This window comes from Choloepus didactylus, chromosome 1 (genome assembly GCF_015220235.1).
Source record: "Choloepus didactylus isolate mChoDid1 chromosome 1, mChoDid1.pri, whole genome shotgun sequence".
NCBI classification, from domain to species: domain Eukaryota; kingdom Metazoa; phylum Chordata; class Mammalia; order Pilosa; family Megalonychidae; genus Choloepus; species Choloepus didactylus.
The window spans coordinates 33,526,882-33,540,057 of record NC_051307.1 but is presented as its reverse complement, the minus strand read 5'-3'; positions in this window follow the sequence as shown (position 1 = coordinate 33,540,057).

Here is a 13,176-nt window from a genome sequence, read left to right as displayed (position 1 = left end):
GAGGCTTGGGTTTTTCATAGGGGCCACTGAGGAGAGATTCCCACCCACACCTATAAAACTAAAATGGAAAACCGAGGCTCCGGTGTGGGTGCCTCAGTGGCCCTTGCCACAGGAAAAACTTGCAGCGTTGCACGCCCTAGTATCAGAACAACTAGAAAAGGGCCATATCGCCCCTTCCACGTCACCGTGGAACACCCCTATATTCGTAATAAAAAAGAAATCTGGTAAATGGAGACTGCTACATGATCTAAGAGCTATTAACGATTGCATGGAGCCTTTAGGGCCCGTTCAGATGGGACTGCCCCTCCTCTCGGCATTACCGGAGCACTGGTCGATTTTCATCATAGATCTGAAAGATTGCTTCTTTTCTATTCCGCTCCACCCTGAAGACACCCCTAAGTTTGCCTTTACTGTGCCCTCTAGTAATCAAGAGGAGCCCTGTCAACGCTTTGAATGGACAGTCCTGCCCCAAGGCATGGCTAATAGTCCTACCATGTGCCAGCTGTATGTCGCTGCGAAGCTAGCTAGCACTCGGCAGCAGTTCCCTCAAGTGAAAATCATCCATTATATGGATGACATTCGCTTAGCCCATAGAGACACAGATCTTCTTAAAACAGTTTTGTCACATTTAGTCCTTAGTCTTAGAGAAGCTAACCTAGAGATTGCCCCTGAAAAAATCCAAATGACTGACATTACCACTTTCCTGGGGGCGAAAGTCGCACCCACTCATGTTTCCCCCCAAAAGGTGTCTCTCAGGCTAGACAATATACACACTCTCAATGATCTACAAAAACTCATGGGGGATATCAATTGGATCCGTCCATACCTAAAAATACCCAATGTCAAACTAACACCTTTGTTCGACCTGTTGAAGGGGGATTCTAATATAAACTCACCTCGAAGCTTCACTCCAGAGGCAAGGCGAGCACTATGCCAGGTGGAACAGGCGCTCAGTGGCGCTGCATTGAAGAGAATAGACCCTGATGAGCCTTTTGAAGCCTGCGTGCTGCCGACAGAATTACAGCCCACTGCGGTACTGTGGCAGCGGGGGCCGCTGCTCTGGGTCCACCCTGGAGTTTCCCCCAAAAAAGTCCTAGAGCACTATCCTACAGCGGTTGCAGACTTGGCCCTAGAATGCATTAAAAGGGCTGTGCAGCATTTCGGTCAGCAGCCCAAAAATCTCAGGGTGCCTTATTCTTCCCAGCAGCTTGAGATACTCACCGGATGCATAGATCAATGGGCCATTCTCCGGTGTACATTTCTTGGTCCCATTAACAATCAGTTCCCTAAGGCTCCTCTCTTGCAGTTTGTCACCCGGCACCCAGTGATTTTTCCCAAAGTAACCTCTCCTAGGCCACTAGCAGGCGCCCCCACCGTATACACGGACGGCTCCAGCTCTGGAACAGGGGCGTATTGTGTGGAGGGGGACACTCCTAAAACAGTGCTCTTCCAACCACAAAAGCCTCAATGGGTAGAACTGCAGGTTATCATTGCAGTCCTGGAAAGCCTCTCCGAGCCCTTAAATGTCGTCTCGGATTCTGCTTATGTTGTGAACTCTGTACAAATTTTAGAAACGGTGGGCATTGTTAAACATTCCTCTACAGTAAGGACGTTCTTTGCCAAACTACAGGAGGTTATATGGACCAGGCAACACCCTTTTTACATAACCCATATTAGAGCCCACACAGGTTTGCCTGGCCCTATGGCCCAGGGGAACCATAGCGCAGATGTAGCCACTCGACAGCTGCACATCTTTCCGACGCTGGTACCGTATCAACAAGCCCGAGAATTCCATGCCAAGTTTCACATCAATGCAGGTACCCTAGCTAAGCGGTTCAGCATACCACGTGCAGCTGCTCGAGATATTGTCCGAGCCTGCAACAATTGTGCAGAGCAGAGAGCAGTCCCCTCGGTTGGGGTCAACCCTAGGGGTCTCACCCCAGGGGATACTTGGCAGATGGATGTCACTCATCATTCAGAGTATGGTAAGATCAAGTACTTACATGTGTCGGTGGACACATGCTCCCAAGTTTTATTTGCCTCTGCTGAACCAGGAGAAAGAGTCTCCCACGTCATTGCACACTGCCTTGCTGCATGGGCAGCTTGGGGTAAGCCAAAGACGTTAAAGACGGATAACGGGCCTGCCTACACTAGTAAATCCTTCCAAAAATTTTGTGACAACATGGATGTCCAATTAAAACATGGCATCCCCTATAACCCTCAGGGGCAAGGAATCATTGAAAGAGCGCACAGATCTCTCAAAGACTTGCTTAAAAAACAGAAAGAGGGTATAGGCCACGGCCTGTCCCCAAAAGCTCGACTGTCTGTAGCCTTGCTCACATATAATTTTTTAAACGAAAATTCACAAGGAATGACACCTGCCCTGCAACACACCACCCCGAGTCCTCCGCATAGAGGTCTAGTCCGTTGGAAGGATGTCCTGTCGGGGCAGTGGAAAGGCCCTGACCCGGTGCTCAGCTGGGCCAGAGGCTCTGTTTGTGTTTTTTCCCCAGGAACCAGGACGTCAACCAGTGTGGGTTCCGGAAAGACTGGTGAGAACCGTGACATCACCTGAAGAAGCCAAGGAACAGCTGTCAGAAACGCCAACGAATATACAACCTGAACCATTAGACCAAGCCTCCGACCCTGCTGATGATGGCGACGACCGACAAGACGATAATAGTAGGACTGACCACCCCGCGGTTGCCCAAAAAGAGGATCGGTAACTCTGTTCTTTGCTCTCCTATAGCAATCCTTCTAATCTGCCTTTTTCTTTTTAGTGGAACTATATTTCCTCCACAAGCTTCAACGAGTCCTTCCCCCTCACCAATGACACACTGATCCTCTCTTTTGCTAACCTCTCTGTCAAGGTTGTCAACACCACAGTTGCGGCGAATGCTACTTGTGAAACTGGTAATGGCGAGTTAAGTAAGGGAGTCTTGCTTGAATTTCTTAACGTTACAGGGAAGAGCCGCCAGTCTTGTGAAGGGATCTTGAGTAAAAAGGAGACTCAAAGGTGCCTTTTCCTTCCAGGGCTTGCTCCTACAGTCTGCAACCGTTCCAAAGACCTGGATGCCTCGCCGCCCCGCTATCCTAGTGTATCGCCCAAGTTATGTCTGGCTCCCCGTCAAGGCAACCGACTGGGTTGGCCCTGTTTCTCAAGTTGTTTCACTTAACAATATCCCCTTCTCTAAGTCTAGGCGTCCAAGAGGCATAAAAGAATGGCTATCGAATGCTGCCAGTGTAGCTTCCTCTTTGTTTGTCCCAACGATCGGGCAGGCTGTGCTACAAGCATGGACAGATCGGCAGCTCGCCATAACGATGGAAACGGTAAATGGCTTGGTCAACCTTACCCGAGACGTGCTACGCCGCCACAATCAGATGCTGAACTTAAATTTCCAGGCCATTCAGAAACTCCAAGCGGAGATAGATGAACTTGGACTGGAAATAGATGGACTCTGGAGAGTGCTTCAGCAAACATGTGACACCCGGTGGCTTACGGTTAAACTCTGTGTCACTCCTGTCAGGGCCAACGTGACCGGAAGCATTTCCAGAGTCTCTGATTGGCTGAAAAGGTCATATTTTCCTGAATTTGTTAATCTCTCCCAACAGGTGGAATCTAGTTTAGACACAATTGGGGGGATCAAGTTAAAACCCGTTAAAGTCGATCTCTCCGGGTTAGGCGAGGTTCTACAGAAACTATTGCACAGTGTTTCTTCCTGGTTCTCTTGGCCCAATTTAACTAATTGGATCCTCATTGCAGTGGGATTATTGGTGGGATTAGTCGTTGTTAAATGTCTGCTAGAACGCCTGTTTCAAGCGCAGCAGCAATTGCGTGTTACCACTATGATGGCTATGACTCCCACCTCTGTTACCCCCGATAGTGACCGATTTATTAACCATACCCCTTCCTGGTCGCCTCAGGTGGGGCGCTTTGGAGCAAAATTTGTAGCGAATCGCATGGCTGTTTCTCGGGTGTAAAAGGCGACACCAGTAGTCATAATTTTGTCTCAGGTGGGTCTCTAGGGCAGAGTCCTAGTTGTGGCCAGACTGGACCCTAGCCATTGCACAGAGACACCTAGTGACACCCCCGACTCTGGTTACTGCTGTTCCTGCCCCCGTCGTTGTTCCCCAGTTGCCAGGCAAAGCACTGCAGGGAGAGTCACGTTGCTTCCAGCTTACGGACTCTCCGGTCTCCATATGACGTGAGCATTCTGGTTGGTGCTAGAGGCTCCGCCGCTGGATGGCTGAGGCCTAGTCCAGACTCCCCAAAGCACCAAAGAGGTTGTGAACCATTTGGGTTCACGGGAGCACGCTCATCACTGGAGACACTGGGTCAAAAATAAATAAGAAAGGGGGAGATGTGGAAAGCCGCCTCCCGAATCGGGCCTAGCGTATGCGCTGCAGCCTGCTCTAGAGTTACCCCCGCCCATCGAGTGAGCCAAGATGGCGCCTGCATCCTGTTTCCGCATAGTGACGCATGTATCCGCCACCCGCTCCTACCAATCGAAATCCTGTATACGCGATACTAGCCTAGAAGCTTATTGGTTGTTAATTGTGTATAAAAGGTCTTACCCGGACGGGGTAGGGTGAGACAGCCCACAAGGAGCCGTGCCTGACGGCCACATCGAGGCTGCTCTCCCACGAGGCGCCGTGCCCCGTGTGGGAACCAGTAACACAGAATGTTCATCTAGCTGTAGTAAAGGGCTTGCTTTCACAACTGCCGTGTGGTTCGAGTCGTGATTCATGACCAGGTTAGTTCGCGCAGTCTGCATCTCTCTCTCTCCTTCCCTGTTTCCCCTCGCCGGCCGGGAACCGGGGACCGAGCGGGGCAGCGCCGGACAAAAACCCTAATACAATGCCATAGAGAAGCTATTTAATGTGCCGACAATGAAACAATGTCCATTATAATGCTATTTCAATTCCCCCAAAATATAAGGAAAACTCATGAAGAGTAAAACTATAAGTGAATTGTGTTTTTATATGTAAAATATCATCCACAAGTTAAAAATTCATGAACAGGAAGGCAGAAGAAGATGGCAGCATAGACAGGAGTGGAAGCTAGTCAGTCCCCCTGGAACAACTGATAAACAACCAGGAACAACTAGTAAATAATCTGGAATAACTTTGGGGGGACAAACTAGACTGTCCACTCATCATACGCCAACCTGAATTGGGAGGAATTCCCAAGATTGCAGCATAAAATCTGTAAGTAAAAACTGTGGTTCCAAGCCAAGATTACCCTCCCCCACAGCAGCCCAAACTGCAAAGCCTCTCTGTGATAGAGAGCAGCACTCTCCAAGCGAATATACCCCAGCTGAGCTTCAATTGGGGTTTTAATTAACAAACGTGGACTGCTCAATACAAGCTATGAATCCCCAAAAAGCAGACAGAGGCTTTTGGTGACGACTCACATGGAGAGCTGGAGGATCTCTCTGGGTGGGAGGGGGAACCCAGAGGACCAGGTGCTATCTCTGGCCCACTGGTGAAACTGAGGGTAACCAAGGACTGGCCCTGAAGGGGGTCTATCTGTCCGTTTTTTGGCTCAGTGGAGAAAGCCTCAGCCATTTTCAGTTCCCAGCACTCTGACACAGACAAGGGTGGAGATAGCAGAGTCAGAGAGACTATTCAAACACAAATGATATTTCCCCAGGGGGTATATCTTCTCTAAGAGGAAAGAGGTGGAGCCCACATCTACTACAGGCCTTCCATTCAGAACCAGACCCCAGAGCCTAGGGGAAAACAGCCACGGGCCACACCTCCTTACACCAGTCTAGAGCTACAGGCTGACAGGCGCCACCTGCTGGGCAGAAAAGCACAGTGACTTGAGGCCTCAGAGTGTATGTCAATCTTCTAAGACACCCTCAGGGAAACTGGATACTATTGTCTCCTTCCAAGACCTGAGCCCATTCTGGTCTGGGAAAACCTGATTGGGGCAACTAAGGAAACCAGATACCTAGACAACAGAAAACTACAACCTACACTAAGAAAAACAAAGTTATGGCCCAGTCAAAGGAATAAACTTACACTTCAATTGAGATACAGGAATTTAAGCAACTAATGCTAAATCAATTCAAAAAGTTTAGGGAAGATATGGCAAAAGAGATGAAGCATATAATGAAAACACTGGGCATACAAAAGATAGAAATTAAAAGTTCAAAAAAAAGAAAAACAGGCAGAATCTATGGAAATGAAAGGCACAACACAAGAGATGAAAGACACAATGGAGAAAACAACTGCAGATCTGAAGAGGCAGAAGAAAACACTCACGAATTGGAGAACAAGGCATCTGAAAGCCTACATACAAAAGAACAGATAGGAAAAAGAATGGAAAAATATGAGCAACTTCTCTGGGAATTGAATGACAACATGAAATACAGGAATGTATGTGTCATGGGTGTCCCAGAAGGAGAAGAGAAGGGAAAAGGGGCAGAAGCAATAATAGAGGAAATAATCAATGAAAATCTCCCATTTCTTATGAAAGACATAAAATTACAGATCCAAGGAGTGCAGCATACTCCAAACAGAATAGATCTGAATAGGCCTACATCAAGACACTTAATAATCAGATTATCAAACATCAAAGATAAAGAGAGAATCCTGAAAGCAGCAAGAGAAAAGCAATCTATCACATACAAAGAAGTTTGATAAGACTATGTGTGGATTTCTCAATAGAAACCACGGAGGAAGAAGGAAGTGGTGTAATATATTTAAGATACTGAAAGAGAAAAATGACCAACCAAGAATCCTATATCCAGCAAAACTGTCCTTCAAATATGAGGGAGAGCTTAATATAGTCTCTGACAAACAGACAATGATAGAGTTTGTGAACAAGATACCGCTCTACAGGAAACACCTAAAGGAAGCACTGCAGACAGAAAGGAAAAGACAGGAGTGGGAGGTTTGGAACACAATTTTGGGAGATTGTAGCACAGAAATGTAAGTACACTGAACAAAGATGGCTGTGAATATGGTTGAAAGAGGAAGGTTAGGAGCATGTGGGACACCAGAAGGAAAGAGGAAAGATAAAGACTAGGAGTATGTAACTCAGTGAAACCTAGGGTGCTCAATGATTGTGATAAAAGTTACAAATATGTTTTTACATGAGGTAGAAAAAATGAATGTCAACATTGCAAGGTGTTAAAAATAGGTTGGGATGGGGGAAATACAATCAATAAAACTAGAGACTATAATTAAGAGAAACATTGTATTATGCTTCCTTTAATATAACAAAGGCAATATACCAATGCTAAATGCATATGGGGGGTGGAATAGGGGTAGGGTATGGGACTCTTGGCATTGGTGGTGTTGTCTGACTCTTTATTCTATTTTAGTTTAATGCTATTTTTCCTTTTGTTGCTTCATAGCTGTCATGTTTTGTTTTGTTTTGTTTTGTTTTGTTTTTTCTCTCTCTCTTTTTTCTTTTTTCTTTCTACCTTCTTTGACTCTTCCTCCTTCTTTGTGGAAGAAATGGAGATGTCCTTATTAGATAGAGGTGATGGTGGTGAATGCATAAATACGTGACTATACAGGGAACCATCGATTGTTTACTTAGGAAGGAATGTATGGTGTGTGAACAAAACAGTCTTAAAAAAAATGGGTTGATGAAGAAACCTCGAGGGCACTGTATTGAGTGAAATAAGACAGACACATAAGGACAAATATTGCAGGGTCTCACTGATATGAAGTAATTATAATATGTAAACTCATCGACATGAAATATAAGTTACCAGGATATGGAACAAGTCTAAAGAAAGGGGAGCAGTTGCTTATTATGAGCAGAATGTTCAACTAGAGTGAACTTAAACTATGGAAATGGACCGAGGTTATGGCAGCACATTGTGAGAATAACTAACAGGGCTGAATCATGTGTGAATGTGGTGAAAATGGTAATCTCAGAGTCACATATTTCACCAGAAGGAAAGTTGGAGGTTAAAAGATGGAAACGTATAAAACAGTGAATCTCGTGGTGGACAATGTCCTTAATTAACTGTACAAATATTAGAAATCTCTCTCATGAACTAGAACAAATGTATGACAGTATAACTAGAAGTTAATAGTAGAGGGGCATGTAGGAAAAAATACCCCTATTGCAAACTCTATACTACAGTCAGTAGTATTTTAACATTGCTTCATCAACAGTAACAAATGTACTATACCAAAACTATGAATCAATAATGGAGGGGGATGGTAAGGGGTATGGGAGGATTGGCGTTTCCCTTTTTTGTCTTTATTTCTTTTCTGGAGTAATGAAAATGTTCTAAAAATTGAAAAAAAGTTAATTATGGTGATGGATGCACAGCTGTATGATGGTACCATGGGCAATTGATTGTATACTTTGGATCTGTGGATAATTGTATGGTATGTGAGCAATCTCAATAAAAAAAAAATGTGTGAACAGGGGAACAGTTAGCTGAAAGGTTGCATTTGCTGAACAGGCCAGGAAAGCTCAGCTTTGGGTACACATCAAGACAAGCTCTTGGTACCCCTTGTGATCCCCTCCCTGGGGCACTTTGGAACTAGTCTCTGGTCTCTTCATGGGTCCTTGATTCTGTTTTGTCTGGGAAGACTGATTTGGGATGCTCTCTCTGGGATGCCCCTCCTCTGAGAATTTGCTCCCCGGGTAAAAGCAGCATGGGACAAAAAAAGGAAGGTTAAAAATGATAGAGGCAGATAGTCTGGGAAAAAGGTCTGTCAGCTTCAAACACCCAGGAGAGGGAGGTCTGTTTCCTGGGAAACACAGAAGATAACCAAACTCCTGTAAACAGAGGAACTCCAAAACAAATAATAAGCAAAAGTCAGGACAAGACAGAGGCCCCAAGAGATAGGAAAAAGCTTGCACACTGTACTCACCTTAGACAGACCTTCCTGATAGGAGGGTTGAAGCTCAAGAAAATCTCTGTCTTATCATGAGCTGCTTACAAAACCAAGAAACAGACATCTCAGGGAATAAATCCCAGAGTTAACATTCTTAAATATTAAAATGTACGGTGTGTAACAAAAGAGTGCAAGACAGAAAAAGAAACAGGAAAGATGGCCCATCCAAGGGATAAGGACAAAAATACAGAAAGCACCAAAAAAGGAGACAAGAATGTGGACATATTAAACAAAGCCTTTAAAAAATGATCCTAAAAATGCTCAAGGAGATGAAGGAAAATACAGAGAAAGAATGAAAGGATATCAGTACAACTATGAATAAGCAATATGACAGTATAAGAAGAAATAGAAATTTTAAAAAGGAATCAAACAGAACTACTGGGGTTGAAGACCACAATAACTAAAATGAAAAATGCCCAGGAAATTTTCAAAGGCAGATTGGATCTGACAGAAGAAAGAATCAGTGAACCTGAAGATAAGACACTTAAAATGAATCAGTTGAGGCTCAAAAAGAAATATTAAAAATAACAATAGCCTAAGACAACTCTGGGACAGCATCAAGTACACCAATACACTCATTATGGGAGCCCCAGAAGGAGAAGAAAGAGAGGAAGGGGCAGAAGGAATATTCAAAGAAATAATGACAGAGAACTTCCCAAACTTAGCAAAACATGTGAATATGTACATCCAAGGAGCTCAGAGAACACCAAGCAGGTTAAACATGAAGAAAAATATACCCAGTCATATACTGATCACACCAACAAATGCAAAGAACAAGGAGAGAGTTCTGAAGGCTGCAGGAGTAAACCAATTTGTTACATGCAGGGGATTCCCAGTTATGATGACTTCCAATTTATTGATTTCTCATCAGAAACCATGGAGGCAAAAGGCAGTGGGCTGAAACACTTAAAGTGCTGAAAGAAAACAACTGCTAGCCAAGAATTTTAAATCTGGCAAGACTACCTATTCACCAATCCCATCTGTTTTTCTTCAAATTGTAAGTTATTAATGAAAATTATCAGATCTCTTCTGAGTCACTTTTTGGCAATACTAATGAATAGGGGAGGGTTCATAGGAGGATTATAGAGAAGAAGAAAGCTTTGTTGAATCCATTAATATTTTTGTTATTGGGCAAAGTTGATGGCATTGGGCTGTATCTCTTCTCTCTCCCCCCACACCTTTTTTTGCTGGTTTCATTTTGATTGGTTTATAACTAATGTTTTCTCATTTAGATTTTAGAGAAGGATTTTCTTAAGCTTCAACTTCATTTTGGAACCCTACCTGTGATGGTTTGAAAGTGTATGTATCCCAGAAAATCATGTTCTTAAATGTAATCCATTCCTACTGGTGTGGACCCATTGTAAGTTGAATCTTTTGGTGAGCCAAATCTTAACTTACGATGTGACCCACCTTATTCTGGATGGGTCTTAATCCTCTTACTGGAGTCCTTTATAAGAGGATGAAACATAGAGAAAAAGACATAGAAGCTGTGAAAGAAAGCAACAGAGCAACCAGAAGCTAAAAGCAAAGAAACCTGGGAAAGAAGGAAGAGACCAGCTGATGCTGCCATGTGCTTTACCATGTGATGGAAGAGTTCAAGGTTGTGGGTAGGTGGTATTCCAGGAGAAAGCATCACCTGTTGATGCATTGATTTGGACATTTTCATGGCCTCAGAACTGTAGTCTTGTAAGTTAATAAATCCCCATTTTAAAAGCCAACCTGGTTCTGGTATATTGCATTTTGGCAGCTTTGGCAAACTAGAACCCTACCCAAAAGTCCATTCAATGTGATTTCTTGTTAAAAAATGTATCAATTTTATGCAGTTAAAAATAAACCCAGGTATTACTTTAGAATACATCAAAGTTCCATGGCTCTAAAAACGTGAGTAGAAAATGCTACTTAATTCTTTTGTATACAGTATTTTTAGTTGTAAACTATTTTACAGAAGGATACAGGAAAACTGAAGATGAACAGATTAAAAACACTTTCAATTATTAGTAATCACTTGTATCATTTTAAGAACCCATTAAACAGGAACTGGGTTCCTCTGCTACTTCTAGCATGATAATAAAAGAGGTCCATGAAGATGCTACATTCTAGAACATTCTGCTTAAAATTGCAAAATTGCACTCCTTGAACTCCTAGCAAATTTATTTTCCATTCAGGAAGGTGGTGTGATATGGTAGAAGAATATCACCAAGAAGGTGATAGAGGTATAGGAATAGGTATTCCTTATAGGTATAGAAGACCCCATATAGGTGTTCCTTTTTACTTGGCCATGTCACTAAATCTCTTTTTTGAGCTTCTGTTTCTTAACCTAGAAAATAAAGTTATTGATCTCAAAATCACTTTCATTTCTAAAATTTCATGGTTTTTCCAAAGGAAAGTAAATGATTTATGTCTCTTCACATTCAAAAAGCCTTTCTTTCCCACATTTGTTTCAGAGATTCACCTAAAAGTCACTCATGTGAGACAATGCCTTTTCAAACAGTTCCTTAGGATCTTTTCTTTCATATCTCCCACTGACCTTTCATTCTCACTGCAGTTGCTTTTTATCCTTCCCTTGTCTGACTACAGTGAAACCATATTTACTTTCTTTTTGCTAATGCAAATTCCACTTCCTAGCTCTTCATCCTTTATTCCTGCTCCACATGAAGCTTCCTACCTTGCTATATGAAAGTCATTCTTACCAAACATATCTCCCTAATCTACTTTTGCCTATAAGGTGGATTATTAAACTTTTGAATAAAAGGCATTATAGCAGAACATGCTGAACTGCATAGCACTTAACTATTCTGAAGGAAAGAACTGTATTCATGGCAGTGTTCAAAAATAGACCTGTATTTCAGGAAAGAAAAATGAACTAGGCTGACATAGATCAGTTTTCCTGGTAGGGGTTACCACACTTTTTATAGCATCTTAGTTGGTTAGTAGGGAGCTTTGAAAAAATATCAGCATGCTCTTCCATATCAGGTGCTAGTTTAGGTCATTTTCAAAAAAAACCCCTATGTATCCAGAATCCTAACTAATTCACAACCCCGTGATATTATATTGTTGTGCCAGCCACATGTGTAGCTCAGGGAGGATCTATCTTCTCCCCGTGTTACTTTTTAACTTTAATCATCTTAGTGCCTGGGGGTCAAAAGATTTTTTGACATTGAAAGAGAGTCAGCCTCCTTGTCAAATGTTCTCAGTGCTCTTTTATCTAATTGCCCTGCTATCATCTCCAAAGTGTTATATCAAGTTTTACTTTTTCAGTGGAATAAGTTTCCCACATCAACTTGCTGAGATTTCACTGCCTTGTCATTAAAACAGCTCCAGAAAGCTCTTCCTTATTTCTTTCCTAACTGAAAGAATAAAGATAAGATCCAATTAAGATTTCATCTAGTCAAGGAAACTAAAATACAGAGGAATAAAATGTCTTGCTAATTCCTGTAGTTCTTTATTGGCCTGTTCTGGGCGTCTTAACTGCCAAGTAAAATGTTATGCTTCATTTTTTATGGCTAACTCTTTTTACATACCATCCAAATAAATCCATTGGGTAATCTTTTATACTGGGTAAATACATAGCTTCTTCAGATGACTACCATTTGCCTCTTCTACAAGCAAAATAACATTAAGACTGTCAGCTCCTAGACGAAAGGGGCCAGGTATGTAGTGTCTATACTTAAATAATGTACAATACAAGTATTATGTCTCAAATTAATGCCTCTAGTAATGCTGCTACTGTTATGCATTGGGACTATTAGCATAAAAATATAATATTATAACTAACAGTAATCAGGGCTACAGCTTTGCTGTTAAGTCATCCTTCAAGGAAACTGGAGTCAATGATAAAGGCATGTGTTTGGTGAGATTGGTCAGGCAAAGGAAATTAAAAGGGATGTCAAAATGTTAACTTCAATTCTTTACCTTATATGCTTGGAGAGGCTGTGTTAAAATAATAAAACATTTATGTAAACAACTGTGGTCGAGTCCATTGTTTCCTGGTATTCATTCTTCCCTTCTTCCTTTTAGTGATGAAGCTCCCTGGATTTTACCTGTGGACCACTACCTACAACTTGCATTTTTCAGTCTTCCTTGAATTTAGATATAGCCATGTCATTAAAGAAAGATGACAGAATGGAAGAGAAAGTGATATTTGCAACTTCTGGATCATCTCTATAAGGAAGCTTGCTGAAACTGTTCTCCCCTCCTAAAGGCTGGAAAATGGGAAAAGTAGCAGTGTTGAGAGCTATTTGTTGTGAATGGCAGAGCCAAGCCCATGTCCTGGGCCTTTGTGCTTGTAATATTATGTCA